The 27594-nt window shown below is 44.0% G+C and overlaps 2 long non-coding RNA genes and 2 other non-coding genes across 4 annotated transcripts; 1 reads left to right on the forward strand and 3 right to left on the reverse strand.

Annotated features, from left to right (window-relative positions):
• Nucleotides 1–637: 637 nt before the first annotated feature.
• LOC144331542 (uncharacterized) lies at nt 638–4369 on the reverse strand. Its single transcript, XR_013398809.1, has 2 exons — nt 1425–4369; nt 638–761 (listed from the first exon to the last, which is right to left on the reverse strand). It is a non-coding gene; the product is annotated as an uncharacterized LOC144331542 (long non-coding RNA).
• A 6625-nt stretch (nt 4370–10994) lies between these two features.
• On the reverse strand, nt 10995–14701 carry LOC144331553 (uncharacterized). The gene is made up of 2 exons (XR_013398838.1): nt 14507–14701; nt 10995–14145 (listed from the first exon to the last, which is right to left on the reverse strand). It is a non-coding gene; the product is annotated as an uncharacterized LOC144331553 (long non-coding RNA).
• Nucleotides 11289–11452, forward strand: LOC114674678 (U1 spliceosomal RNA). The gene has a single exon (XR_003725803.2). It is a non-coding gene; the product is annotated as a U1 spliceosomal RNA (small nuclear RNA).
• A 4596-nt stretch (nt 14702–19297) lies between the features above and the next one.
• On the reverse strand, nt 19298–19369 carry TRNAQ-CUG (transfer RNA glutamine (anticodon CUG)). The gene has a single exon. It is a non-coding gene; the product is annotated as a tRNA-Gln (tRNA).
• Between the last annotated feature and the right edge of the window lie 8225 nt (nt 19370–27594).

The raw sequence follows: 27594 nt of genomic DNA on the forward strand, positions 1-27594 counted from the left end.
TAATAATTATGTATATAAAATTCAAATATGAAAATTAAGCAGGGTGTGATAGCTCACACCTGTAATCTTAGCACTTTAGGCAGCTGAGGAGGGAAGAAGGATTGAAGCCGCGAGTTCGATACCAGCCTGGGCAACATGGTGAGACCTCTGTCTCTACAAATTTTTTAAAATGAGCTAATTTAAAAAAACTAGCCAGCACAGTGGCTCATGTCTGTAGTCCCAGCTGCTTGGGAGGCTGATACAGGAGGATCGCTTGAGCCCAGGAGATCCAGGCTGCAGTGAACTATCATTGTACCACCGTACTCCAGCCTGGGTGACAGAGTAAGACCTCAACTCAAAATAAAGTAAAGAATAATTTCTTGACTTTTTTTTTTTTTTTTTGCAATGCCAGGCTGGTTGACTCACACTTGTAATCCCAGAAAATCAGGAGGCTGAGGTGGGAGGATTGCTTTAGGCAAGGAGTTGGAGACCAGCCTGGGCAACAGGGCAAGATGCTATGTCTAAAAAGTTAAAAGGCAGGCCGAGCTGGGAGGACTGCCTGAGCCCAAAAGTTCCAGGTGGGTCAGCTGTGGTTGCACCAGTGCACTCTCGCCTGGATGACAGCAAGACCCTTTTTTTTTTTTTTTTTTCCTTTACTACTTATGCTTTAAATGTGATGTTTCATTAGGGAAAACTTTTCTTGTTGAATTTGTAACATGAAAAAATAATAGATTTAGCTGTAGATTAAATTAATGGTCTTGGCTGGGCTTGGTGGCTCACACCTGTAATCCCAGCACTTTGGGAGGCTGAGGCGGGTGGATCATCTGAGGTCAGGAGTTCAAGACCAGCCTGGCCAACATGGTGAAACCCCGTCTCTACTAAAATACAAACATTAGCCAGGCATGGTGTCTGGCACCTGTAATCCCAGCTACTCGGGAGGCTGAGGCATGAGAATTGCTTGATCCCTGGAGGTGGAGGTAGCAGTGAGTAGAGATCATGCCACTTCACTTTAGCATGGGTGGCACGGTAAGTGAGAGTGTGTCTCCAAAAAAAAAAGAAAGGAAAGAAAAGAACTTTTTCATGTGAGGAAAATGAATGCTTTCAAATTAGCATGCCTAGAGCTAGAGAAAGAAACCACATCCTACTTCCCTGCTTTTTAAAATTTTTAAAGTTTTTTAAAAAATAATTTATTTATTGAGATGGAGTCTCACTCCATTGCCCAAGCTGGAGTGCAGTGGCAGGAGTTTGGCCCAATACAACCTCTTCCAGTCGTATTCAAGTGATTGTCCTGCCACAGCCTCCTGAGCTGCTGGGACTAAAGGCGCAAACCACCATGCCTGCCACTTTTTTTTTTTTTTTTTTTTTTTTGTATTTTTAGTGGAGACGAGGTTTCATCATGTTGGCCAGGTTGGTCTCAAACTCCTAACCTCAGGTGATCCGCCCACCTCGGCCTCCCAGTGTGTTGGAATTACAGGCGTGAGCCACCACCACTGGCCACTTTCTCACTTTTGAGCTATGTATGCATCCACTGAAACTGCTTGCTATTGCCACAGTTAGCTGTGAAGTAACCTAATCATGTGCACTGGACACCATCTCTCACTCCCTGTAGCTGAACAATGTATAGCTAATCCCTAATCAATGTTATTTCTATAAACCACTGGGAGTTCCTGGCAAACAACTTTCTACCAGCCAACTCCCTGTCTCCTTTTTTGGTCTTTACAAACCTGCTTGTAACAAAGGCCAAACAGAACCCATATCCAAGATTGCTTGGGTTTGAGCCTTCCGGGCATCTACCCTCACATTGGCTCAAACAAACTCTTTAAATCATATTTTGTGCTTAAGCCCCTTCCTTCTAGGTCGACGTTTTTGGCCCTGGGAGCAGGATTCAGAGCCACTCATCTCTGACCAACTGACTATCCTCTCAAAGGCCTCCAGGGTGGCTAAATAGTAGTAAGAATTTTATTGGTGAGATCAGTTTGCAGTCCAGGAAGAGACAGTCTCTGGTGTGTGTTTTTGAAGAGGTGCTTTCTCTTCAGAGAGAGAGAGAGACAGAGAGAGAGAGGGCAGGTTGGTTTTTGGGCCTCACAGGGTGTGTATCACACAATGGAGTTATACATATTCAGCAGGTTTGGGGAAAGACCATTTCTGAGGGGTATTGAGCTCATGTGCCACGGGTAAACATATATGTAACATGTACCCCATCTTCACATTGGGAAGGGATTTTAGCATTGAAATAAGGTGGAAATTGGCTTTTGATGTCAAAAGGTGAACTACTGGACACGAAGTCGGTTTGTGTGCAGTCCCTGTAACATGGCTGAAACTGGCTTGATATCTGCAGTTGCTTATCAGGAGAGAATGAAAGGCCACTCCTCTGTCCCATTGGAGGTCTAGTGATCTGGGTTGTAAATCCAGTTGAGAAGGGCTGGGAAGATTTTGACAATTTGCCTGCCAGCTCCTGTTGTCAGGAGTTTAGCAAGAGTGTGGTTTTTCCTGTAGCCATAGGAATTCAGGAAGTTGTCATGCCAGCTGAGCCCTGAACCCTTGACCTGTAGCGAACTTTTGTTTCCTTAACCTTAGAGTCTTATTCTCTAAGGGGGCATGTATTTTCGTCTCTCAGATCACACCACATTCCTCCTGGACTGGGTGCCTGGCCAGCTCTGAGGCTCTTGAGTTCTGACTCTGAGAGAAACAGTTGGGCGGTAGTAAAGGGTGAATCCTCCTGAAATCTGGACCTTCCCACTCTTTGGTTGAAGGCTGGGGTTTGCTTGAGTGTCCTTTCCAGCTCTCCCTTTCTAGAACGGAGGTTTTCTGTCTTTACCCTGTGGGTAAGAGATTTGAGTTTCAGGGGAAATAACTGCCTTTTCCACCTCTGCGTCAGGACAGAAGGTTTGGGTTCAGTCAGGCAAAGAGCTCTCCAGAGAGCTTCTGCCTTTTCTGCCTCTGTTCCTCGGCAGGAAGGTCTGGGTCAAGGTATTGGCCGGTAGGCACTGGTGGTTTCCTTTCATGTAGCATGTTGTTTTGAACATTGGGACTTAGCTTTTCATTTGTGACTAGTTCCTGTTAGTTCTTAACTGGAAAGTACACGGAGGTGCATTACCCTGCCCTGAAGAAAAGAAGTGATCTGCTCCCGCTGACCTCTTCAGGTGCTCCAAGTGACCGGGGACGCTGCAGAGGTGTCGGGGTCATTACTCACCATGTGAAGGCAGCCTCATAGGGCACTCCCCATCAGAAGAACATCTTTATGAACCCTGTTTCCTGCTCTTCTGGGAGGGTATATGTGGGACGGGTCCCCCATAGCACATACACTCTGTGGCCACCTAGTGGTTAGAAACAGTGGGAACCACTGAGACAGCGATACACAACTCCGGTGTTATCTGTAGGAGTGACTTCATAAGCACCGCATCGTGACCCAAATCACATTGCAGGCCTTGGTCATCTGAAAAGCTCCTGAATTATGGGAAATGAAGCTTAAAAATTTAGCACACTGTGAAGAAACAAACGCCTTTAGAAACACCAGCTGGGTTTATGTATAACACTTATGAGGCATCCTCTTGTAAATGTCCAAGAAACTGGACCCACCTAACCAGGAAAAGTCATAAGGAGAATGAAGAAAATGGGGATCTTTCGAAATGCTTAAAATAATTTATTAGTGTGCACAATTGGAAAAATTTGGTTTTAGAACCAAATTAAATGGGAGACTTACTTCCAATAATACCTAGAAATTTCTAAAAGAACTGAGAAAATTGCCTCCAGTGAGGAAGTAAGCTGAAGGAGGTTAACTGACATGTTTTCTGAATTGAGAATTATTGAGGAGGCTTTGTCTCTTTCACCCCCAACTGCTCCTTCTCCTCCTGCCCCTGCACCTGCAGAGTCTCCCTTACCTAAGCCCTCCTTTCCTGCCTTGCCTCTTCTTCCATCACCATCACCTGAGGAAAGTCCCCAGCGCTCTGGCCCCTTCCTTGAAACTTCTGTTCTGACCGCTTTCAAGGTAAAACCCACAGGAAGAGGGGAGCCTACCATTCTGTGTACTGTAAAATGTGAATTAAGAATATCATAAAAGACTTCCCTAGGCTGGGCACGGTGGCTCATGCTTGTAATCCCAACACTTTCGGAGGACTAGGTGGGCAGATCACGAGGTCAGGAGTTCAAGACCAGCCTGGACAACATGGTGAAACCCTGTCTATACTAAAAACACAAAAATTAGCCGGTCATGGTGGCACATGACTGTAATCCCAGCTACTCAGGATGCTGAGGCAAGAGAATCATTTGAACTCGGGAAGTGGAGGTTGCAGTGAGCCGAGATTGCGCCATTGGACTCTAGCCTGGGTTACAGAACAAGACTCTATCAAAAAAAAGAAAAAGAAAGAAAAGAAAAAAAGAAAAAAAGACTTCTCTGATCGAAATTTAAATAAATTTTCCCCTTCTAATTCTAAAGCAGCCTCTAAGATCCTACAGTGTTTGGGAGGAAATTTGACTTAATTGTCCAAACTTTTGAGCCTGGACATTCTGATCTTTATCAATTAATTCACATGCTGGTGTAAGAAGGCAGGGCCACTAAATGGTTGAAAAGGGCAAATTGGGATAATCCTTTAGAGGATTTTTAAAAAACAGACTGAAGCAGACAATGAAAGGGTCTGCATTTTGGCTAAATACCTCCATGTTGCTATTCCCCAGCTCGTTCCTAAAAATATAGATTGGAGAATTCAGCAATGCACTTAAAAGGTCAAGCAAATCTGTCATTGTTATTTGAAATGGTTGAGATTTATTTATTGATTGATTGAGACAGGTACTCACTCTGTCACCCAGGCTGGAGTGCAGTGGCTCCATCATGGCCCACCACAGCCTCAATCTCTCAGCTCCAGCAATCCTCCCACCTCAGCCTCCCAAGTAGCTGGGACCACAGGTGCATGCCACAACGCCCAGCCAATTCTTTGATTTTTTCATAGAGAGGAGGTCTCGCTGTGTTTTCCAGGCTGGACCTCAATGAACTCCTGGGATCAATCAATTCTCCCGCCTCAGCCTAACATTTACACTGGCAGCAGAGATGCATTTGGAGTAGGTGATGATTTTGGAATCCTTTAGAAGCAACATAGATATCTGATTTCATCAGGTCAAGTCATCAAAAATCACCAATAAGTCTCTGACCTTTTAGAAGCAATTTGAAAACCTGAATCTTTGGCCATCATTAAAATTCCTGGTCATTCAAAATTAGATATTCCAGAGAGCAAGGACAATCATTTTGCTGATGCTGCAGCTAAGAATGCAGCTCTGAAGGTGGCATCAGACACAGAACTTCTCGAAATGACCTTGCTGACTTATGACCCATTGAAGACTTCATTAGAAGTACAAATGGGCTGGGCATGGTGGCTTGTGCCTGTAATCCCAGCACTTTGGGAGGCCAAGGTGGGCAGATCACCAGAGGTCCGGAGTTTGAGACCAACCTGGCCAACATGGTGAAATGCTGTCTTTACTAAAAATACAAAAATTAGCTGGCGTGGTGACACATGCCTATAATCCCTGCTACTTATGAGACAGAGGCACGAGAATCGCTTGAACCTGGGAGGGAGAGGTTGCAGTGAGCAGAGATTGCGCCACTGCACTCCAGCCTGGGTGACAGAGCGAGACTCTGGCAAAAAAAAAAAAAAAAAAAAAAAAGGAGCATAAGTGGGAGTTCCCAAGTAGGAGAAGGATCTCTGGAATGATAAAGGGAACAAGTTTCTTCCAGAAACAGGCTTATGGTATGGGCCCAATGATACACTGATCCACCCCTTAGGCTTCAATTACCCTTTTTACAGTACTTTATAAGCTGAGTCATTGGAATTCAGACAAAATGTTAGCATGGGGAAAGCAATGGTATTGAAAATCATTGCCTATGATTGCAGAAAATGTTTATTTTTGCTATACTGTCTCTCCCAGACATAACCCTGGAAGACCCCTTCATGGGTCACAGGAACATTTTACCTTTAGGACCCTTTGAGACATAGCACTTAGACTTTATCCAGCTGTCTCCATCTCAGGGTCACAGATACCTTCTGGTGCTAATTTGTATGTGCTCACTGGGGTGGAGCATTTCCATGCCGATGAGCCACAGCCCAAGTAGTAGGTGGATTGTGATTAGAAAAAGGTAATTCTTCATGGGGATTGCCATCTGAACTCCATAGCAACCGAGGAATACACTTCATGGGTCATGTAATTGGATCGATTTGTAACGTTTTTTCTGTGTACCAGCATTTCCATTGTGCCTATCACCCCTAATCCTCCGGGCTGATGGAATGCATTAATGATACAATAAAAACTCAATTGGCAAAGCTAACAGAAGTTTTTAACCTTTCTTGGCCAAGGATCTCCCACTGGTTCTGGAAAATGTCCACACTCTGTTTCTTTGAAATAATAACAGGAAGACCCATGCAGTGGTTAGATGAAGGTGCTTATGAATCTGCACTTCTTAAAGTTGACATTCTCCATTACTGCTAAGATCTCACAAAACTTACTAAGAACTCTACATTAACAAAGGATTCCTTTCATAACGAACTCCTGGGAGAAGAAAATATCAAAAATCACGGCCTATAACCTGGAGATGTTGTTGTACACTGGAAACAACATCAGATAAAATATTCCCCCCAAGACTGTTGCAAGGGACCACATCGGGTATTATTATTTTATGTTATTTTTTTGAGATGGGATCTCATTCTGTTCCCCAAGCCAGAATGCAGTGGCACAATCATGACTCACTGTAGCCTTGAACTCCTGGGCTCAAGTCATCCTTCTGCCTCAACCTTCCAAATAGTTGAGACCACAGGCATGGACCACCGCACCTGACTCACGACAGTGTTACTGACCAATCTGTGCCGGTAAACTTAAGGGTGTTGACACATGGATTAATGTTTCTCTTGTAAAAGGCAACCCTACCAGGGTGGACATCTGTCAGTGGAGATTTTCACTTAAAGGTAACTTGCAATCTTCCTGACAGAGATGGCAAGTAGCTGACATCTGTTGTAGTCCGCTTTTGCCCAAGATACAATTCCAGTGCTCACTGCACCCGAAAGAGTTAGTGTCTTTTTCTGTTGACTGGAATACATACACTGTTAGGGATCCTTTAAGGTGTAGGGGTCCTCTCTTGGAGGTTTTGGTGAAATCACCCTATACGTATATTCTCTAAAAATACAACACACTAGTCCTATTGCGTGTATGTGTATATACATATACATACATACATAGCAAAATGCCTATGATCAGATTGTTGTTTTATTGTCCCTAATTAATTTGATTATAGCAGGGAGGGATAATTCTCTGATCAGAATCTCACAAACCATTGCACTATGGGAAATTTAACAAGGTGCTGGGTTCGCCACCTTAAACCACCAACCACTTTTGGCCATAATGACCATTGGCACATCCTGTGCTAAATTTTACCTGTATTCCTCCTGATTGCACTCATGATGCAACTCAGGGTCATATCAAGCAAAACCTGTTTCATTAAATCTTTCTGACTCACCCTAACCTTCCTGCCTTGTGTCTCAGTTTAACCCATCATAATCGTATTGTCAAAATAACTGCCTGTAATCCCAGCACTTTGGGAGGCCAAGGCAGGAGGATCATTTGAGCCCAGGAGTTTGAGACTAGCTTGGGCAAAATGGTGAAACACTGACTCTACAAAATATATACAAATTAGCTGGGTGTGGTGGTGCCCACCTGTAGTTCAGCTACTCAGGATCATGAGGTGAGAGAATGACTTGAGCTCAGGAGTTCAAGCCTGCAGTGAACCCTGATGACGCGACTGCACTCCAGCCTGGGCAACAGAGTGAGACCCTGTCTCCAAAAATAAATAAATAAGCTGGGTGTGGTGGTGTGTGCCTGTAATCCTAGCTGCTTAGGAGGCTGAGCCATTGAGCCTTGGAGGTCAAGAGGTCAAGGCTGTACTGAGCTGTGATCTTGCCACTGCACTCCAGCCTGGGAGACAGAGTGAGTCCCTGTCTCAAAAAGTAATTATAATAAGAATAAAAAGTACAAAACCAACCAGACAAAAAATTAGTTCACTCTGAAACGACAGTGGTAAACACCATGATGCTATTGGAAAGTTAAAAGAAAAACACTCCCTCCTGCTATCAGGATCCAACCTGCCCTCTTGCTCTAAATTTCTGACCCATGGTTTAAATGCCCAAAAGCTGATGTACTCAAATTATAGCACACTTCCCTGTTCTGCACCAGCGTTTATTTTTGTTTCTTGAAAAGATCACCATCCATGGCCCTGTAAATGTCTAAAGGCATGGAATGATGACGTGCAATATCATAATTGTTATGTATTTCTCATTGTTTTACTTCTGAGAAAACTAATTTCATGGTATTCTGAAGACTAGAGACGATTCAACAAGTGACAGCAACTGTAGACTTCACTGAGGCCTCTGTCTCTCTCTCTCTCTCTTTTTTTTTTTTTTTGCCACTCTATGATGCCCTTTTTCTTTCTTTTCATTTTTTATTTTTTGAGACTGAGTCTCACTCTGTCACCCGGGCTGGAGTGCAGTGGTGTGATCTTAGCTCAGTGTGGCCTCGAACTCCCAGGCTCAAGCAATCGTCCCACCTCAGCCTCCTGAGTAGCTTGGACTAAGGTGTGTGCCACTACACCTGGCTAATTTGTTGCCATGTTGCCCAGGCTGGTCTCGAACTCCTGGACTCAAGCAATCCACCCACCTTTGCCTCCTGAAGTGCTGGGATTACAGGTGTGAGCCACCGTGTCTGGTTGTAATGCCCTTTCAATTGGACTTTTGGGCTTTCTTAAAAATTCCTCAGTGAGGTGGCTCCTTTCCTCCCTTGTCCCCTGCCTGAGATAGGACTATCTGGGAATGAGCCTTTCTGGCAAAGAGGGACACCTTGACTGAGCTTCTGATCATCAATGCTTTCAAAAAGAAAGATTTAAAAAAACTTTAAATCTGAGGAATGTGAGCCCTTTCAAATGATCAGGCCCAGAGAGATGTTAAACCGAGATGTCAACCCCTTCCTGTTCCTTCCTTTTGAGCTGCACTGAGCTGTGTACTCATCTGTTGAAACTGCTTGTTATCAACTCAAGTAGCTGTAAATTATCCTAATAATGCCACACCAATCACTATACCCCATACCCTATAACTTAACAACATATAGCCAATCACCAATCAGTGTTATTTCTGTAAACCAATGAGAATTCCTGACAGGCACTTTCTATCAGCCCACTGTCTGTCCCCGCTTTTGACCTTTAAAAACCTGCTTGTGACAAAGGCCAAAGGGAGCTCAGATCCAAGGTTCTTTGGGTGTGAGTCTTCCAGGCAGCTGTCTTCACGTTGGCTCAAGTAAACTCTAAATTGTATTTTGTGCTTCAGCCTCTTTCTTTTAGGTCAACATGTTCAACAACAGTCAAATGAATAAATAAGTTAATGTATATTCATACAAATAATACACACAGAAACAAATAACCATATGAATGAGGTGAAAAATTCATAGACATAAGAGTGAGTGAAAGAAGTCAAACCTACTTCTGAAACTGCCTTTGCAAAAATTATAACTGGGACAATTTTCATGGTGAAAGAGATCTGATCTAACTGATTCCATCTTGTTTCTAATGTCCAGGCTGTCCTTGTTCATCCCTGGGCACAGGCTGAAATAACTTTGGGAGGAACTTAGTTTAGGGTTTAGCTGTGAGAGATAGTATCCCCCTTCCTGCCTGAGGACTAGACTGCCTTTGCAGGACTAACAAATTAGCCACGAGATTAAAAATTATAGTTTAGGAGTCATGCAGCCTCTGGCTGCAAGATTCTAAACCTCTCCAAATTGTTCCTGGAGATCACATCATTATTGGAAAACCTAGGATGAGTGCTTGACGTATTTTGCCCACCTTTCACTCAGTGGATCAGGTGGCATCAGCTAGACTGATAACCTGGCTCATCTGGTCTTGTGGCCCCCACGCAGGAACTGACCCAGTACAAGACAACAGCTTCAGCTCCCTGTGATTTCATCTCCAACCTGATCAATCAGACCTCCCAACTCACTGGCCCCCATCCACCAAATTATCTTTAAAAACGGGTCCTGGAATGCTTGAGGAGACTGATTTGAGTAAAAATAAAAGTCTGGTCTCCCACACAGCCAGCTCTGTCCAAATAACTCTTTATTGCAATTCCCCTGTGTCAAAAAATTGGCTCTGTCTAGGCAGCAGGCAAGGTGTACCTGTTGGGCAGTAACACTCCTACCCCCCAAACCCACTACACACTGTATGACTCAGTTTATATGAAAGTAAAGGGCAGGAAAAACTTGCCTGATAGATTTGCAGAGATGGGGTGGAAACCATTAATAAGTCTGTGCAGTATTGTCAGAGTTTGGTGTTGTAGTCTACATATTAAAAGTAATCAGTTAAACACCTGAAATAAAATTTCCCCCAAATATGTTTGCCAAATTTGGATGACTTTGTTTCTGTCTTTGCAGAATATAAAGTGTTAACATGAGGTAAGCGCTAAGGTCTAGAGAAGGCAGTGGAAGAGATGACAAAACGACTCCAGCACCATGCCTGAGTCCAGTGCGCTCTGCTGGGGCAGCACATTTTTGTACATTGCTGTATTTGAAAAAAACCTACAAGATTCATGAAACTGGACAACCGTCTTTATAACACTCCTAGTGATAAAACAAGTAAGGATGGCTGGTTTGCAGTCATCTGAGCAGCCTGTCTAGTTTCACAGATACGGTTTCTCTCTGATATTGAACGACTTCTAATTTCAAGCAGAAAGCTACATCACAAGGATAAGCGTATGTGAAAAGAATCTGTTTTCTCTGTAATCCTAAACTTTCTAGTTTGCGCATTAAAAGCCATTATTTGAAGAAGAGAGCACAGGCTCCAGCTGGCAGTCAAAGGGGTCCTTGGCATCACAGGCTAAGAACCTACTTCTTAGGGAGAGAGCAGCGGCGGGGAAGGGAGGGGAAGGAGATAGAGGCAGGCGTCACTTCCTCCGCTGGCTCCCGCAGCGGGTTGGTCGGCTGAGTGGCGGAGGGTGGGGCGGAAGAGCAGACGGGACCGGGAAGGGCGGTGTCGGTGACATCACGGATAGGGCAATTCCTATGTAGATGAGGCAGCTCAGGGGCCGCTACTTCGCCAAGAAGGATGTCTCCTGCTTTGGGAGCAAGTCCAGGACCGCCGGTTGGACGTGAGAGTCCCATCTGTGTGTCAGGGCTAGGAGGACTCGGAGTGGCATGGGGCGGGGCGGGGGCGACGTTTGGAGTCCGGGGGGACAAGTGACCGTGTGTATAAAGGTTGAGGCGTATGGAGCTGTGGCAGGGCGGAGGTGGGTGAACTCATACTTACCTGGCAGGGGAGATACCGTGATCACGAAGGTGGTTTTCCCAGGGCGAGGCTTATCCATTGCACTCCGGATGTGCTGACCCCTGCGATTTCCCCAAATGTGGGAAACTCGACTGCATAATTTGTGATAGTCGGGGACTGCGTTCGCGCTTTCCCCTGGTCTCTGTAGTGCTAAAAGCAGGTTGTATGCGAAGGTCTACCTTTTGCTTTTATTGGTGTATAATCCCGGTGGTGTCGAGTTATTCTTATAACCAAATGGAGAGGAGATACGAAGTGATAATAAGTCTGCGTCGTTCCAGCCGCAAGAGAAATAAGAAGCATCAGCCTGTTCCTGTTTGACAATGATGTTCCTGTTTAACACAAGCTGAGTAGCTCGAAGGCCGCACATCTTTCTTTCTGCATGAGGCTACTTTTTGTAGAGATTGGTCCTATGGTTTCCAGCGTCTTGCATTCTCACGCTGTGTAAAAATCTTCGTGTTTTCCCCTAGCCCCCAGTCACCTTTTACACAGACTCTGCTTCTAACCGCAGCCCCCACAGGAGTTTATAGGATTTCTGTGCTAGCGGGGAATGTGTTCTCACCTCATAGAGCCAGGTACAAACTACGCAGACGGGCGCTGTTCCTTGGGATGAAAGCAGGGCCTTTGGGGCTCTTAGTGTCCCCGTTGGGTTGTATACATAACACGCTTACTTTGTGGAGTGGAACAGGTCTGCCGGCGCCCAGGTGCCCTAACGCAATTCATCCCGAGGCCCGCAGGTCAGAACCGCAGTCTCACCTGTCTTTGCGAAAATGCGCTGCGATCCGCCCTGAAATACAAGGCGGGAAGTTTATGAGGAGCCGGGTCCACTATCTCCTGCCGTTTACATGTCTAGTCTTTCTTCAGACTTCATTCAAGTGACAGCTTCTTGTTTGATGTCTCGCTTCCACATCCTACGTCCATTGCCAGGCAACTTTCTAAATAGCACCCCGACCCATCCTTCCCAACCCCAAGCCGCCTCTTCCTATCTCTGGCGCCAGTGTCCTCCCCCGTCCCTCTTTCTTCAAGCCCTCGCTTATCACCTTCATGGACAGAAAATACTTAGCTCTCTCCACCTGCGGTTTACACCTGACACGCATGAGTACCCTGGCAAATTCGGACGTTTCCTTAATACCCCTTCTCAAATGGCATTGTAAATTCATCTCCTTTTAACTCCCAGAAGTATCTAATTGGTTTTGTCCCTGCATTACATGATCACGAGAATTCCACTACAGAAGAAAATCCCAGGCCTAGTGATGGCGGTTCTGGGCATTTTGCCAGCCTCTCCCAGGGTGTGTTTTCTGACCCCACCCACTTCTGATCTGTAATGTCCTGGTCAATAGAAACTACCTGGCCCAAACGGATAAGGCAAGGAGGACCACGGCGGGAAGGCCTATGGTGTCCTCTGTTGGCTACCCTGGGGACGGCACGCATAGATCCGCTTGTCCCGAGAAGCCTCTGCCATCCCGATCCGGGTGCGGTACAGAAATCCGCCGCTCCAAAGAAAACCGGCTAGAACTCACAGGACACCCGGCAATTGTTCTGGACACTGCGAGTGGAAGCCGTACGTCCTACGGACTGATCTAGCTTGAGGAAGACGAGCCATTTACTTCTAACCCCAGCAGCGACAATGCCTTGCTCAAATATAAAATATATGAACCAAGACCGAAAACAACTTTCATTGTGTTACTGATGAGCAAACGGGTTTTTAGAATGTTTAAGAAATGTCCCTTGTTTCGGGACCGGCATCACTAACGTATGCTTGGGATTCCTGATCGAAGAGTTTCTGAGCGAAAGCAGCCCACCAATCCAGTGGCTGAGAACTGCTTGGATATTGGCTTCCAGGCGCATCACAAATACCGAGGTTCTGACAAAGACGTGAGCTTCTGCCTGCCTTTGGGAAGGCCTTCTTCCTGTCCTGGCGCTGCCACTTGCCTTCTGTTTGATCTTGGGCCACGTCCTTCAATTTGCTAGGCTTCAAGTTGGAAAGTGTTACAGGAAAATAATAATAATGTGCAATTAGAATTATTGCACGGATTACAGGAGATAGTCTAATAGTACAGCTAGCATCGTGTGTGGCTTATGTTAAGGATTTGCTGATAGGAAACAATATCCCAGATAAAGTTTTTTCCCCTTAATTATGAAATATAATAAAGAAAATTGTGTAGACTTCTGCTTCAGGCCTCAACTTTTTTCAAAAAACATTTGAATGAATTTTGCACTTGTGAAGGTGACATCCTTTTACAAAATAAGTTAATACTAAAGAATAACGAATGGAATTTACAAAACATAGATTCACAACAATAACTTGTTCTTAGCAGCTTTGTTTACAATAGTCCCCAAACTGGAAACGGTTCATATGCATCAAGAGGTGAATGGACCTATTGTGATATATTCATCCAATGGAAGATGGGACAAGTCATGGAAACATGAAATAGCATGGGTGAATCTCAAAAACCTCATGCCGAGTGATGAAAAGAGTGCGTTCTGTATGGCATCATCAGGCTGAATTTCTAGAACAGGTGAAACTAACCCATATAGTGACAGAAACTACATCATTGATTGCTGGAGTCAGAGAGTAGAGGGGACTGACTGCAAAGGGCACAAGAGGACCTTTTGGAGTAATAGACATGTCATCAAATTTGAAATGGATGCATTGTACCATATTCAACCAATGCCTTAATCAATTTGATTGTAAAAAGTAATAAGAAAACCACTGCAAGTTGGGTGCGGTGACTCATGCCTTTATCCTAGCACTCTGGGAGGCTGAGGCAGGCGGATCACCTGAGGTCAGGAATTTGAAACCAGTGGGCCAAAATGGTGAAACCTCATCTCTACTAAAAATACACACACACACACACACACACACACACACAAATTAGCTGGGTGTGGTGGTGGGTGCCTGTAATCCCAGCTACTCGGGAGGCTGAGGCAGGAGAATGTCTTGAACCTGGGAGGTGGGGGTTGCAGTGAGCCAAGCTCATGCCACTACACTCAGGTCTGGGTGACAGAGTGAGTGATGCCATACTAAAAATAAAATAAAATAAAATAAAAAAACAACAACGAAAAGAAAAAGAAAAGGGCCGGGTACAGTGGCTCAAGCCTGTAATCCCAACACTTTGGGAGGCCTAGGCGGACGGATAACGAGGTCAAGCGATCAAGACTATCCTGGCCAGCATAGTGAAATCCCAACTCTACTAAAAATACCAAAATTAGCTGGGTGTGGTGGCATGCACCTGTAGTCCCAGCTACTTGGGAGGTTGAGGCAGGAGAATTGCTTGAACCTGGGAGGCGGAGGTTGCAGTGAGCCGAGATCACGCCACTGCACTTCAGCCTGGGTGACAGAGCAAGACTCCATCTCAAAAAAAAAAAAAAAAAAAAAAAAACAGAAACAAAAAAACACTGCAAATCATAATGTCTTCTAATTAGTTTCATATAGGTTTAGCTTTAGAAGATTCCTTTAGAAAAGTCTCTCGAAATGTGATTGAGAGTTCGGGAATTCCTTTGTTTCTGTCTTTTTGTCTTCAGTTAAATTCATGCACTATTAAATGGAATATTTGTAAAATAAAAGTACAGTCTAGGCTCAATTTTACAAAAGCATATATGTATATGTGGAGATATATATATATATATAAAAAAATAACTCCCATATATATATAGCTTTCTTTATTGTTCTATTTTTTCTTTTGTGGGGGCGTGGGGAGGGACAACACATTCTTCTCTCTATAGATATACCAGAAGAACATGACTGGATCAGTGTTGCCCTAATGTTAACAAAAGTTATTTTGAACTTAAGGTAATCAGAAATTTTACATATCTGCACTTTTTCTGTATTGGTGGTATGGTCTATGCTAAGCATGTATAATTTTGTTTTAAAAAGTGAGAGTAACTTTAAAATTGTTTGGAAGACAAATATGTACATGTGCGAACAGTACTTAATTCCAGGTGATGGGAATATGGATGACTGGTTATCTTTTTCTTTCTGTATCTTCTATATTTTTATTTTTATTTTTTATTTTATTTTTTATTTTATTTATTTATTTTTTGAGACGGAGTCTCGCTCTATCGCCCAGGCTGGAGTGCAGTGGCCGGATCTTAGCTCACTGCAAGCTCCGCCTCCTGGGTTCACGCCATTCTCCTGCCTCAGCCTCCCGAGTAGCTGGGACTACAGGCACCTGCCACCTCGCCCGGCTAGTTTTTTGTATTTTTTTAGTAGAGATGGGGTTTCACCATGTTAGCCAGGATGGTCTCGATCTCCTGACCTCATGATCCGCCCGCCTCGGCCTCCCAAAGTGCTGGGATTACAGGCTTGAGCCACCGCACCCGGCCTCTTCTATATTTTTAAATGGAAAACTCAGTGACCTGGAAGTGAAAGAACAGATTAGATTTGGAAGGGGTGTGGGGCAGGTGACAGGAAAATGTAAAGAGAAGGACAAACCCAGTTCTGGCAGGACCCTGTTTAAGTTGAAGGTTTCTGGGGAGCAGTTGTTGGGATAAAAAGGAAATGGGGAGGCAGGAAAATCATGAAAATATTTAGGAGAGTGTATTGCCTGTCTCATCATTCCTCCTCCTTTTGTGTGTCTTCAAAAGAAATACACAGACTTACATTTCTTTTCAAGCTTGCTTACCATTTGTGTTTCTCTTTTATTAGTGTAACTGCCCGATAGGTTTATCTTGCTGGTTGCCCAGAAAAGCCAATGGAGCTGAGAACAGCAGGCTTTCTACAACAGAGAAAGAATTTAATAAAAGCAGAGGCAGCTGAGGGACCAGGACAGGGGTTTATTATTACTCCAATCTGCCTCCCCCCAAATTCAGAGACTAGGGTTTTGTTGTTGTTTTGTTTTTCGGATAGTCTGGCAGGCAGGGGGCTGGGGAATGGGCAAAGCTGATTGGTTGGGTTGGGGGATGAAATCACAGTGTCAGAGCTTGTTTACCGCACTGAGTCAGTCCCTGGATGAGGGCCACAGGACCAGATGAGCCAGTTTACCGGTCTGGGTGTGCCAGCGAGTCCATCATAAGGCAGGGTCTGAAAAATACCTTGAACACCCTGTCAAATCTTAGGTTTGATACCAATAATGTTATATAAAGGCACAGTTGGGGAGCTTAGGAATCATGAGGCTTCTGGCTGCATGGCTCCTGAGCCATAATTTCCAATCTCGTGCCTAATTTGTTAGCTTTGCTAAGGAGGTCTGACCAAGAAAGGAAGGGGTTTGTCTCAGGAATAGGTAATCATCTCTGTTTCAGAATTAGACTTGGAACTAAACTCCTCTCATAGTTAGCCTGGCCTATGCCCCGAAATGGACAAGGGCAGCTCAGAGGTTAGAAGTAAGATGCAGTCAGTTAGGTCAGATTTCTTTCACAGTCATAGTTTTCCTATGCCAGGTTTTTCTCACTGTCATAATTTTTGCAAGGGTGATTTCATTAGGAGCAGTATAAACACAGTGGTTCTGAGAATGTCCTCTGGAGCCAGGCTGCCTTCACTTCAAATTCCTGCTTTCAAATCCTCCTTTGCTGGCTGAGTGACTCTGGGCAGGTCACTTAATGTCTTTGTGCATCTCAGTTTTCTCATATGGAAGATGAAGGTGACGGTGTGACCTCTGCCTGAGGTAAGGACTAAATGAGTAAACATATGCACATCATCAACTGTGTGTGACATGTGGCACTTTGTGATTGATTCAGGCACGGTTGATGATGTGCATATGTTACTCATGTGCATGTTAGCTCTTGTATTTTGCCTGCAACACTGCACAAAGAGCAGATGTGATGAAAACCGGTTGCACGGAAGTTATAGCCATGATACTTTGCTGTGGCCGTGCACCCTCCCAGGGAGACTGCAGTAATCCTCTCACCAGCAGTAACCTCCTGGGCTGGGAGATCCCAGGAAGGCCCCTCAATCTCCAGCAGGTTTGACCCTCAAGGAGCTTCAGGGAAGGAGCTAGAGAAGTATTTCTATCTGGGAGGAACTGGGAGCTTATTAGCTCATCTGTTCAGCTTATACACAGGGGAATAATGATTCAATTTCTTGCTTCAAATCTGCCCCAATAAAATGTTTATAGTTTTATAATGAAATACATTTGTACATGTAAGGGAGGAAATATGACTTTTCCTCACCCAGCCTAAGTTCACTGCTGAGAGACCCTTACAGCAAAACACAGACCAACAAGAGAAGAGCATGTGTATTTATTGAATGTAAGATTTACATGACCGGAGTGCCTTCCAAAGAAAATGAAAGCCCATGGAAACAGCTAAACCTCAGGTTTGGTTTGGTTTTGTTTTGTCTTGTTTTTGTTATTTTAACAGTAGTTTTATTGAAGAATGGATAGTCACGGAGAAGTATGATAAGACAATAAAAGTATGATCTAACAGTAACCAACTGGGGAAAATGTAGCCGGGCCTCTGTGTTCAGGCTCTTGTGTCCCTGTGTCTTCACACTCCAGGAATCACCTTTCCTTGGGTACAGAGAGGGCACCTCTCACATAAGGGTTTTATAATTGACTTCAGGGAAGAAGGGGAGGGAGAGGTGACAGTGACCTTCCTGCTTCTGTTGTTTACTCAAATTTCTTTAGCATAAAATATTCAATACCCTAAGATGTTATATTTTGGAGTAGCATGTCCTGAACCCCATCATGCTCATGCAACAAAACCCAGTCATTGAAGAGCAATGACTACACATTTTTTTTTTTTTAGACGGAGTCTCGCTCTGTGTCCCAGGCTGGAGTGCAGTGGCCGGATCTCAGCTCACTGCAAGCTCCGCCTCCCGGGTTTACGCCATTCTCCTGCCTCAGCCTCCTGAGTAGCTGGGATTACAGGCGCCCGCCATCTCGCCCGGCTAGTTTTTTGTATTTTTTTAGTAAAGACGGGGTTTCACCGGGTTAGCCAGGATGGTCTCGATCTCCTGACCTCGTGATCCGCTCGTCTGGGCCTCCCAAAGTGCTGGGATTACAGGCTTGAGCCACCGTGCCCAGCCGACTACAAAATATTTAAATTCAAAATACAAATGATGGCCAAGAGGGGTGGCTCATGCCTGTAATCCCAGCAGGGAGGTGCCGGGAGGCCCAGGCAGGCGGATCACTTGAGTTCTGGAGTTCCAGACCTGCCTAGACAAAATGTCAAAACCCCATCTCTACTAAAAAATACAAAAATTAGCCCAGCACATGGTGCACACCTGTTGTCCAGCTACTTTCAGGGGGTGGGGAATGGGTGGGCTGAGGGTCAACTGAAACAATATTTACAAATGATTTTTTTTTTTCCTATAAGGCTAGTCAAGTGAAACAGTGGAAGTGGAGAAGGAACAAAGAAACCTGTAACTGGTTGTGATCACTTCTTTGTAAACAGGAATGAATTTTTTATGCACTATACTCTGTTATCACATTTCCGTATGCTGCAAAGCTGGTGGTGAACAGCAGAGCCCTGGTCCCTTCCTACACTTATCTCTAGGGATAACACATTTTAATGCATGCAGCCTACCTCTGCATAACTATTGTTACTCTTTGACTGTCCAATTTTCCATCCCAGGCCCTGCAGTCCAGCCTGCAAGAGGAAACGGGATTTGTGTTTCCTTACCTGCCAGTCCACTCCAAGGAGCCAAGAAGGCGTCCTCTCACCCCCCACTCCCGGCTCGTCCTCCAAACTGAGCCCCTCAAAGACTGCGGTGTTTTTCAGTCCTTCGTAAGCGCTCTCAGCCCCAAAATATGAAAATGAGAGCGATGGTCCTGAGTGCCTGGAGCGACATCTTAGTTAGTTCCCAAGGCCGACCCATCAGGAACCTCATCCCAAGTGCTCTGAAGAGCAGGAGAGAACATTTTTAACTCTGGTAGTGTCCGAAGGCGTCTTCTCCTTGGGGCAGGGTTCTGACGGGACGAGGGGGAGCCCCACCGTCAGAGACGCCTCTCAGAGTTGCTCAGGCTCTTCTTCCCCGTGGTCCCGCGGGAGCTCGGCCGGGGCGGCGGAGGATCTAAAACAGGGCATTACCGTCCTGATTAAACAGAAAGGTTCCACCGAGACTCGAACTCGGATCGCTGGATTCAGAGTCCAGAGTGCTTACCATTACACCATGGAACCTCACGATGCAAATTTGCTAAAGGCATCTGCATTCCTAATAAGTAGCAATAGTTCCCACCCACCCATGTCACTCCACTTGAGGAAGGTGGAGCAGCAGGAAGGAGCCATCCTTCTTGCTTTCTCTCCGCTCTCTCCTTTGATCGACTTCTGTCATTTCATTTGCACCCCGGAAAATGAGGCAAAAATCCGCTGTGGGTTTAGGGCCAGAGAAGAGCCCCTGAAGCCTTGTTCATAGAGTTTCCTATGCTGAGGTGAAATTTCTTCCTCTTTATTTCTCTCTCTCTTTCTTTCTTTCTCTCTCTCTCTTTCTTTCTCTCTCTCTTCTTTTCCTTCCTTCCTTCCTTCTCCCTCCCTTCCTCCCTTCTTTTCCTTCCTTCCCTCCCTCCCTCCCTCCTTTCTCTTTTCTTTCTTTCTTTCTTTTTCTTTCTTTCTTTCTTTCTCTTTCTTTCTTTCTTTCTTTCTTTCTTTCTTTCTTTTTCTTTCTTTCTCTCTCTCTCCTTCCTTCCTTCCTTCCTTCCTTCTTTCTTTCTTTCTTTCCTTCTTTCTTTCCTTTCTTTCCTTCTTTGCATTGAGACAGAGTCTCCTTCTGTTACTCAGGTTGGAGTGCAGTGCAGTGGCAGTGGGCCATCTCCCCTCACTGCAACCTCCGTCTGCCCGGTTCAAGTGATTGTAATCCCCAGTAGCTGCGATTACAAGCGTGGGCCACCATACCTGGTTAAATTTTGTAAATTTAGTAGAGATGAGGTTTTGCCATGTTGGCCAGGCTGGTCTTGAACTCTTGACGTCAAGTGATTTGCCCACCTTGGCCTCCCAAAGTGCTGGGATTACAGGTGTGAGCGACCACACCCAGACCAGAGATGAAATTTCTGCAAAATTTCTGTTATTTTCTTTTTGCTTTCCCTCTTTTCTGTTTGCCCAAGGAGGCCAGGTCAAGACATGGGACTTCCTGGGCACCTTGCCTCCTTCCTCCCTGTAGTATATAACAGAAGACAGCAATCAAATGAGATTGGGAAGCAGTGAATCCTTCATTGTCTTGTTCATATACTTCTATGTTTGTTTGGTTGGTTGGTTTTAATAAAATTTTCTCAGCAGAAATGGAAATTTTTTGAATTTAAAATAAATGCACTTAGCCAGGTTTTATATTTCTATAAAACACTCAAACCAGGCCATACTCACCTGCTATAACTCAAAATCAACCATATACTGTCAAGGTCAGGAAGCAGAGCCCTAACATTTAAGCACAGTGTGTTTTCTCAGAATTGGCCAAGTTAATGCCATTCCAATTTCTCAATATCTCATGACCCATTAATTGTGGTCTTTAAAAGTGTACATGTATTGTTACTGAAAGGCCAGGTGTTTGGTCTAGGCCGTGCTGCTCAGCTCACAGAAAGCTAATCATTCAGACGTTGAGTATTGCCAAGGAAGAAGGCATTAAATGGGTGCTGCAGCTGAGGAGACGGGAGATCAGTCTCAAATTAATCTCCCTGATCAACTGAAGTGAGGGGTTTATTTAGCAGGGAAGAAATGTAACTGTGGGTGGGAAAAGAGGAACTAGGGAGGGCTGAGGAAGCATTCATGATGAGTGAGGAGTCTGACATCTTATTGTCTGGAGGCTGTGATCTGCTAAGTTTCAGGTCTAAGATGCTTTTTGAGAGGCCTGAGGGTCCTTTCCTGAGGAAGGAACTCAGGTAAAACAAATGTAAGTTTCAAGCTTTAAGACCAGAAGGGTCCATTTCTACGTCTATACAAAAACACTGTCTGTGGGACTATTGCATCAGTTTGAGTCCCTACTTTCTATTTCTCATTTCCTCAATCATGGGGAATCTGGTCATTCATGTTTCTGGCTGCGTCATGTAGAGAAGGGGCATCCTGAGCAGCTTCACACCATGGGTGACCGCATGGCCATCCAGGAATCAAACTTTCACCCAGGAAGGAAAGCAAATACTGTAGTTTCTCCTGAAACAGAATCTTCCTTTCTCCAGTTCTCCACTTCCACTAAAGACAAAACACAGCAGGACCAACCTACCTGCAAAAGAAGCTTCAGTCCCATATACTTAGCCTGATTACCCAAAGTGCAGCAAGAATCATTGTTCATATAGGCTCTCCTAAAGAGGCTTTGCTGGAACATTTCACAATGGCATTTCAGGCAAAGCCCTGGGAAAATTACCAATTCCTCCACCTGTGTCAGGTTATAAAAGAAAACAGAATCTTATTGAATTATGCAAACAAACACATTGTCATGAGTTAAGAATATTCAGTTTACAAATTCTAGAGAAATTCCGCAGAGAGAAAAGTATGCCTCAAATTCTGTTTAGAAGACTATTCTACTCAATTGTTGCAAGCTACAAATAGCTCAAAAGAAAAAAAGTTCTCCAGACTCTGAAGAATAAACAATGTTTCAAACAAACAAACAAACAAAGGCCATAAAAACTTATTTCAGTCCTCCATTAGTTTAATCCATGCAATCATCTTCTGCTCTGCTTCATACAGGGCTAGCAATCTCTATGAACACATCAGCCTTTCTATTAGTGCCTTGGAGATTTTCTCTTTAGTTCAATGGCACGATCTCCAAAGTTATCTGAAACCTGCATCCAAGAATCCTTTTCATGGACTTCTCCAAAAAACCAAGGCCTGGACTGTAACTGATTATAAGTCACTTTTTGAGAAGAATCAAAGCAAACAACAATTGTGGATGACAAAAGCCTTTAAGACAGCAATAGTTATAGACACAGTTGACAAGGGAATTTGGTTGCTTCTGTGGCACACAATTTAACATAATAATCGTAATTATCACTGACAGCATATCAGAACTCTAGGAATCTCATACAATCCTGGAACACACATTAACAACACATCTGTGTCAACAGAACCCAAAGGAAGTGAAACACCACTTCAGATTTGACAATGCTTCTTGCATAATTCTAGCATAACAAATAAGCCTAAGAAGCCTAATATATCTTTCTTGGACTTCAAGAACCTAATATCCAAAAAGTTAATTTGAGGTCCAAAAGGCTTAATATGGAAATTTTACTCTTAGAAAGTTTGCCAAATACCCAAGTTTTCAGAGACTTGATATCACAAAATAGGATCACAGGTCACCTTAAAATAGTCAATCATTTAGCCAAAAGGTAAGCAAAAATATTTTATCTATTATTAATATTACACAAACATTTTGATCAAAAGAAAAAACTAAATTTTACCTTTGTGTGGTGTATTAAAATGTTAAAGATAATTTTAATAAAACCTTATACACAAATTTAATTATAATCAGTTTAACCATAAGGTAAGAGTTTCAAAAATCTTTCATGACCTTTTATACTTTTCTTTGAAAAAGCAGATGAATGCTCTAGAAAACCCTGTTATTCCAATACACAGGCCCAGTTGCTGGCCTCGCATCAGTGTGCCTCTGAGCGTAATGTCTAATTTACAGAAAATCTCTGAATTTGAGAGGCCAGGTGGGTGGGTCGCTTGAACTCAGGAGTTTGAGACTAGCCTGGGCAATATGGTGAAACATTGTGTCTACCAAAAATGTAAAAAAGGAAGAAAGTAAAAAGGAAGGAAGGAAGGAAAGAGAGAAAAGAAAAGAGAAAAGAAAAGAGAAAGAAAAGAAAGTCTCTATACTAAACTTATCCCTCAAACTCTGGCCTTACAATTCTCATGTGCCTACCTCTTCTGTCTAGAAGAAGAGGGGGTATGAGGTGGAAAAGGGGGCAGGTGGGATTGTTGGGCCTAGAGGGATTAAATGGTTTCAACTTCTGGTTCCGTTTCTCATGAAAGCAGTTCATTTTGATTGTCATCTTCCCCAGGGTCTGAAGATGAGGCATTGATTGGTGTCAATATTCAAGATTTAGCAAGAGTAGGTGTCTTTTTCAGACCCAGGAGTCAAAGCCCTGTAAGCTAATAGCACAAGGATTAGTTAATAGGACATTTGTAATGCAGAAACTTCTATTACTCTCTAACATGTCACCAATAAAAACACTGTGATTTGGTGTCCAGTAGTTACTGCCTGTAGCACTTCAAACCATTGTATTAAAGTGGTTAGGATACTCCTTGCATGTAACTAGTTGCCAGCATTCTAATGATAGAACTGTGACTGAAAGCCTCAAAAATGTGACAGAACCTATGCCAAACTTTTCAAAGTAAGACAATTAAATTTTCTCTCCGACATTTAACAAAATGTTAACTGCAAATATCACTTTTGGAAATTCAGTATGAGGATAAATAATCTTTTATTTAAATACTATATAACAAAACAAGAACAAAGTGAGAATAAACACACAGTCATTTCTTTTCGGCTATTTTATGTATTTATTTATTTTGAGACAGAATCTCCCTTTGTCACCCAGCTTGGGGTACAGTCGCAGGATCTCAACTGACTGAAACCTTCACCTTCGAGTCCCATTTTCAAGGGATTCTTCTGCCTCAGCCTCCTAAGTAACTGGAATTACAGGTGGGCACCACCAAGGCCAGCTGATTTTTGTGTTTTCAGTAAAGACAGGGTTTCATCATGTTGGCCAGGCTTCTGGCCTTGAACTCCTGGCCTTCAGTGATCTGCCCACCTCGGCCTCTCAAAGTGCTGATATTACAGGAATGAGCCAGAACATCCGGCCTGCTTTTCAGCTATTTTAAAAGAGCATAATCACATATTTCCAAGATTGGTTTCTAGATATGGTACTGATTACTGATTAGGTTGCTTTCACCATTAAAATCTTCAAACCAGTGCAACAATTGTGCATGCTTTGTTTTCAAGTACACACATGAAGTCCCAACAGTGATACAAGGCTTGGGATCAAGAATCACTAGGAATTCTCACAACCTGTTTTTATTACCACTTCATCCAAGTGAAAGTCACTTAATTTTAATAATGGTAAACACAACTAAAGGAGGTTGAGAGAAATCCAATCAATATAATATCCTTAAGGACAAGGCCAATCTTTCCTGAACGTGGAAAATTTGTACCCACATCACAGTTTTTCCTCATTAAAGGAAAGGGTCTGCAACCAACTCAAATGACTGACTGAAAACAACTCATATTACTGATTGCATTGAAAGGGTACCAAGCCTCAGGCCATGGATGCCTGAGTCCTAGTGTTCCTGTGACATCCCCTTGGGGTAGTGGAACTATACCTTTCAATGATGGGAAGTCTTGGGCAAGAGCAAGTCTCTTCCCCTTGTCCAATATAGACAGATTTTGTGTCTAACCCTACCTCAGCAGTTGGCCTGTCACTGGGGCCAACGGTTGGACAGGTTCCTAGCTCCAACATCAGTGGTAGATGCCTTTTGGTTTATGTGAGAGAAGCAACCAGGTTTTGTGCCTGTACTCTGGTGGTGGTCGATCATGCGATCATGACTTCTATGCCTACACCACTGTGGCAAGCTTGAGAAATTCTCTTTCCCTGCCACATATGTCTTATCAGCACTAAGGACGTGGGAGGAAAGACACAGCAAATGGCCAAAACATGCTATGTGTCTGGGATGCTCAGAGATTCTAAGCTTTCACAGTAGTTCACACTTGGCCTTTAAGAAATGATGAAAACTCCAGTGATTTTTCTCCAACCAACATTTATGGCTGCTACCTTTTCCTTCCATTATCTGTCAAAGATGAACTGTTTCATGTGTTTGTCCTTCTATAGCGGGGTGTCTCATGCTTTGGACTTCAGCTGATTCAGGGGCCTTGCAACTTCAGCTCTCTGGTAGGATCAAAACACATGATTTTACAGACCACACAGCTTTTTCTTGTCACTAGAGTGGGAACAACTGTCTCTTGCAGCTTTCTACATCTTAAACAACTGTTGAATCACATGTCTGTTTTATAAAATCCTTATCTTTTCCTCTATTTCTGGACTAATTTCCCTTCAGGATACCACACAAATTCTTTTAGCCAATCACTTCTTTTGAGGCTCTAAGGTAGACATAGTGAGCACCTTGACGATCCCTGGAAATGAGCCTGTTCATTAGGTGCTCACAGGAAATCTGGGCCCAGACCAGTACTGAAACACGCAACTGTCACCCACAGCTCTAATTGAATTTTTGTCATGAGGCTCTTTCTCTTCAATCAGCATACTAGTCTTAGAACAAGTTTGATTTTGGGACTATCTTAAAATAGGCTTCCTGAGTAGCTACTAAGATTTGCTGGGGCTCCAGTTTCTGGTCAAATGTGAGCCAGCAGAGTAAAGATAACATTCTTTACCCAGAAGAAGGCAACAGTACATGGATACACCACATTTTTCATCAACCTGAGAATAATTATCTCAATGAATATTTAAATTAGTGATTGAAATACTTGTTTCCTCAAGCGTGTGATGCTAAAAATTGGAAAAGTTGCCTTGGTTGTCTAAATGATTGTGTGCTCAGATTGAATTTGAGTGTACACAAGGTGCAGCCTCCATTGGAAAAGATTCTAAGAACTGGGTGTGGGTAGAGGATGCAATTATGGAACTTGGTATATCTTTCCCCCTTCTTTTCTTTCTTCCCGTTTTGACTGGTCTTGTAATGCTAGGCCCAGGCATCAATATACATACAATTAAAAAAGGCAATATCAGTGCAAAAGACACAATATCGGCCAGGCGCGGTGGCTCACACCTGTAATCCCAGCACTTTGGGAGGCCGAGACGGGCAGATCACGAGGTCAGGAGATCGAGACCATCCTGGCTAACATGGTGAGATCCCGTCTCTACTAAAAATACAAAAAAAAAAATTAGCCGGGCGTGGTGGCGGGCTCCTGTAGTCCCAGCTACATGGGAGGCTGAGGCAGGAGAATGCCGTGAACCTGGGGGGCAGAGCTTGCAGTAAGCCAAGATCGCGCCATTGCACTCCAGCCTGGGCGACAGAGCGAGACTCCGTCTCAAAAAAAAAAAAAAAAAGGCCGGGCGCGGTGGCTCAAGCCTGTAATCCCAGCACTTTGGGAGGCCGAGACGGGCGGATCACGAGGTCAGGAGTTCGAGACCATCCTGGCTAACACGGTGAAACCCCGTCTCTACTAAAAAATACAAAAAACTAGCCGGGCGAGGTGGCGGGCGCCTGTAGTCCCGGCTACTCGGGAGGCTGAGCCAGGAGAATGGCATAAAAACCCGGGAGGCAGAGCTTGCAGTGAGCTGAGATCCGGCCACTGCACTCTAGCCTGGGCGACACAGCGAGACTCCGTCTCAAAAAAAAAAAAAAAAAGAAAAAAAAAAAAAAGACACAATATCTATACAATGAAATTAGATGGTATCTATTGTTAAAGGTACTTTAACTTCACATAATGTAGCCCAATAAGGTGAATGCCGCCCACCTACCAAGGGTGTTAGTCAGCTCAGGCTGCCATAGAAAGATACCGAAGATTGGTTGATTTAACTACAGACTTTTATTTTCTCAATATTCTGGAGGCCAAAAGTCCAAGATCGATGTGCTAGCAGAGCTGGTTCCTGAGGAGGCCTTTCTTCCTGGCTTGCAGAAGGCCACTTTCTTGCTTTGTGCTCCCACAGCCTTTCCTCTGTGCCTATGTGGAGAAAAAGAGAGATTCTTTGATGCCCTTCCTCTTCTTATATGGACACCATTCTGACCAGATTAGGGCCCCACTTGTATGGCCTAATTAACCTTAATTACCTCCATATCTCTAAATATAGTCAAGTTGGGGGTTAAGCTTTTAACATATGAATTCAGGGGAAAACAATTCATTTTATAAAACCAAGCAATAGGGACAATCCTATGATTTTTTTTTTTTTTTTTTTTTTTGATGGAGTTTAGTTCTCGTTGCCCAGGCTGGAGAGCAGTGGCATGATCTAGGCTCACCGCAACCTCCGCCTCCTGGATTCAAGCAACACTCCTGCCTCAGCCTCCCAAGTAGCTGGGATTACAGGTGTGTGCCACCATGCCTGGCTAATTTTTTATTTTTAGTAGAGATGGGGTTTCTCCATGTTGGTCAGGCTGGTCTTGAACTCTGACCTCAAGTGATCTGCCCGCCTCAGCCTCCCAAAGTGCTGGGATGAGCCACTATGTCCAGCATGAGCCACTATGCCCAGCGATCCTACAATTCTTTACCTATTAAATCCTGTGACATTTGCCTGGTGGTGGGGCCAGGAAGAAGTTGTTGGTAAGGCTGCTATTATTGCTAATTCTATGATTAGGAAAGCACACTTGGGCTGAAGTGCCTGGCTTATGGGAAAGAATGCAGGTCAAACAGGTAAGAAATAAAAATAGGGGGAAATGGTAGCAAACAGAGGCAGTACTCTTATATGAGTCAT

This window comes from Macaca mulatta, chromosome 1, assembly GCF_049350105.2.
Source record: "Macaca mulatta isolate MMU2019108-1 chromosome 1, T2T-MMU8v2.0, whole genome shotgun sequence".
NCBI lineage: Eukaryota > Metazoa > Chordata > Mammalia > Primates > Cercopithecidae > Macaca > Macaca mulatta.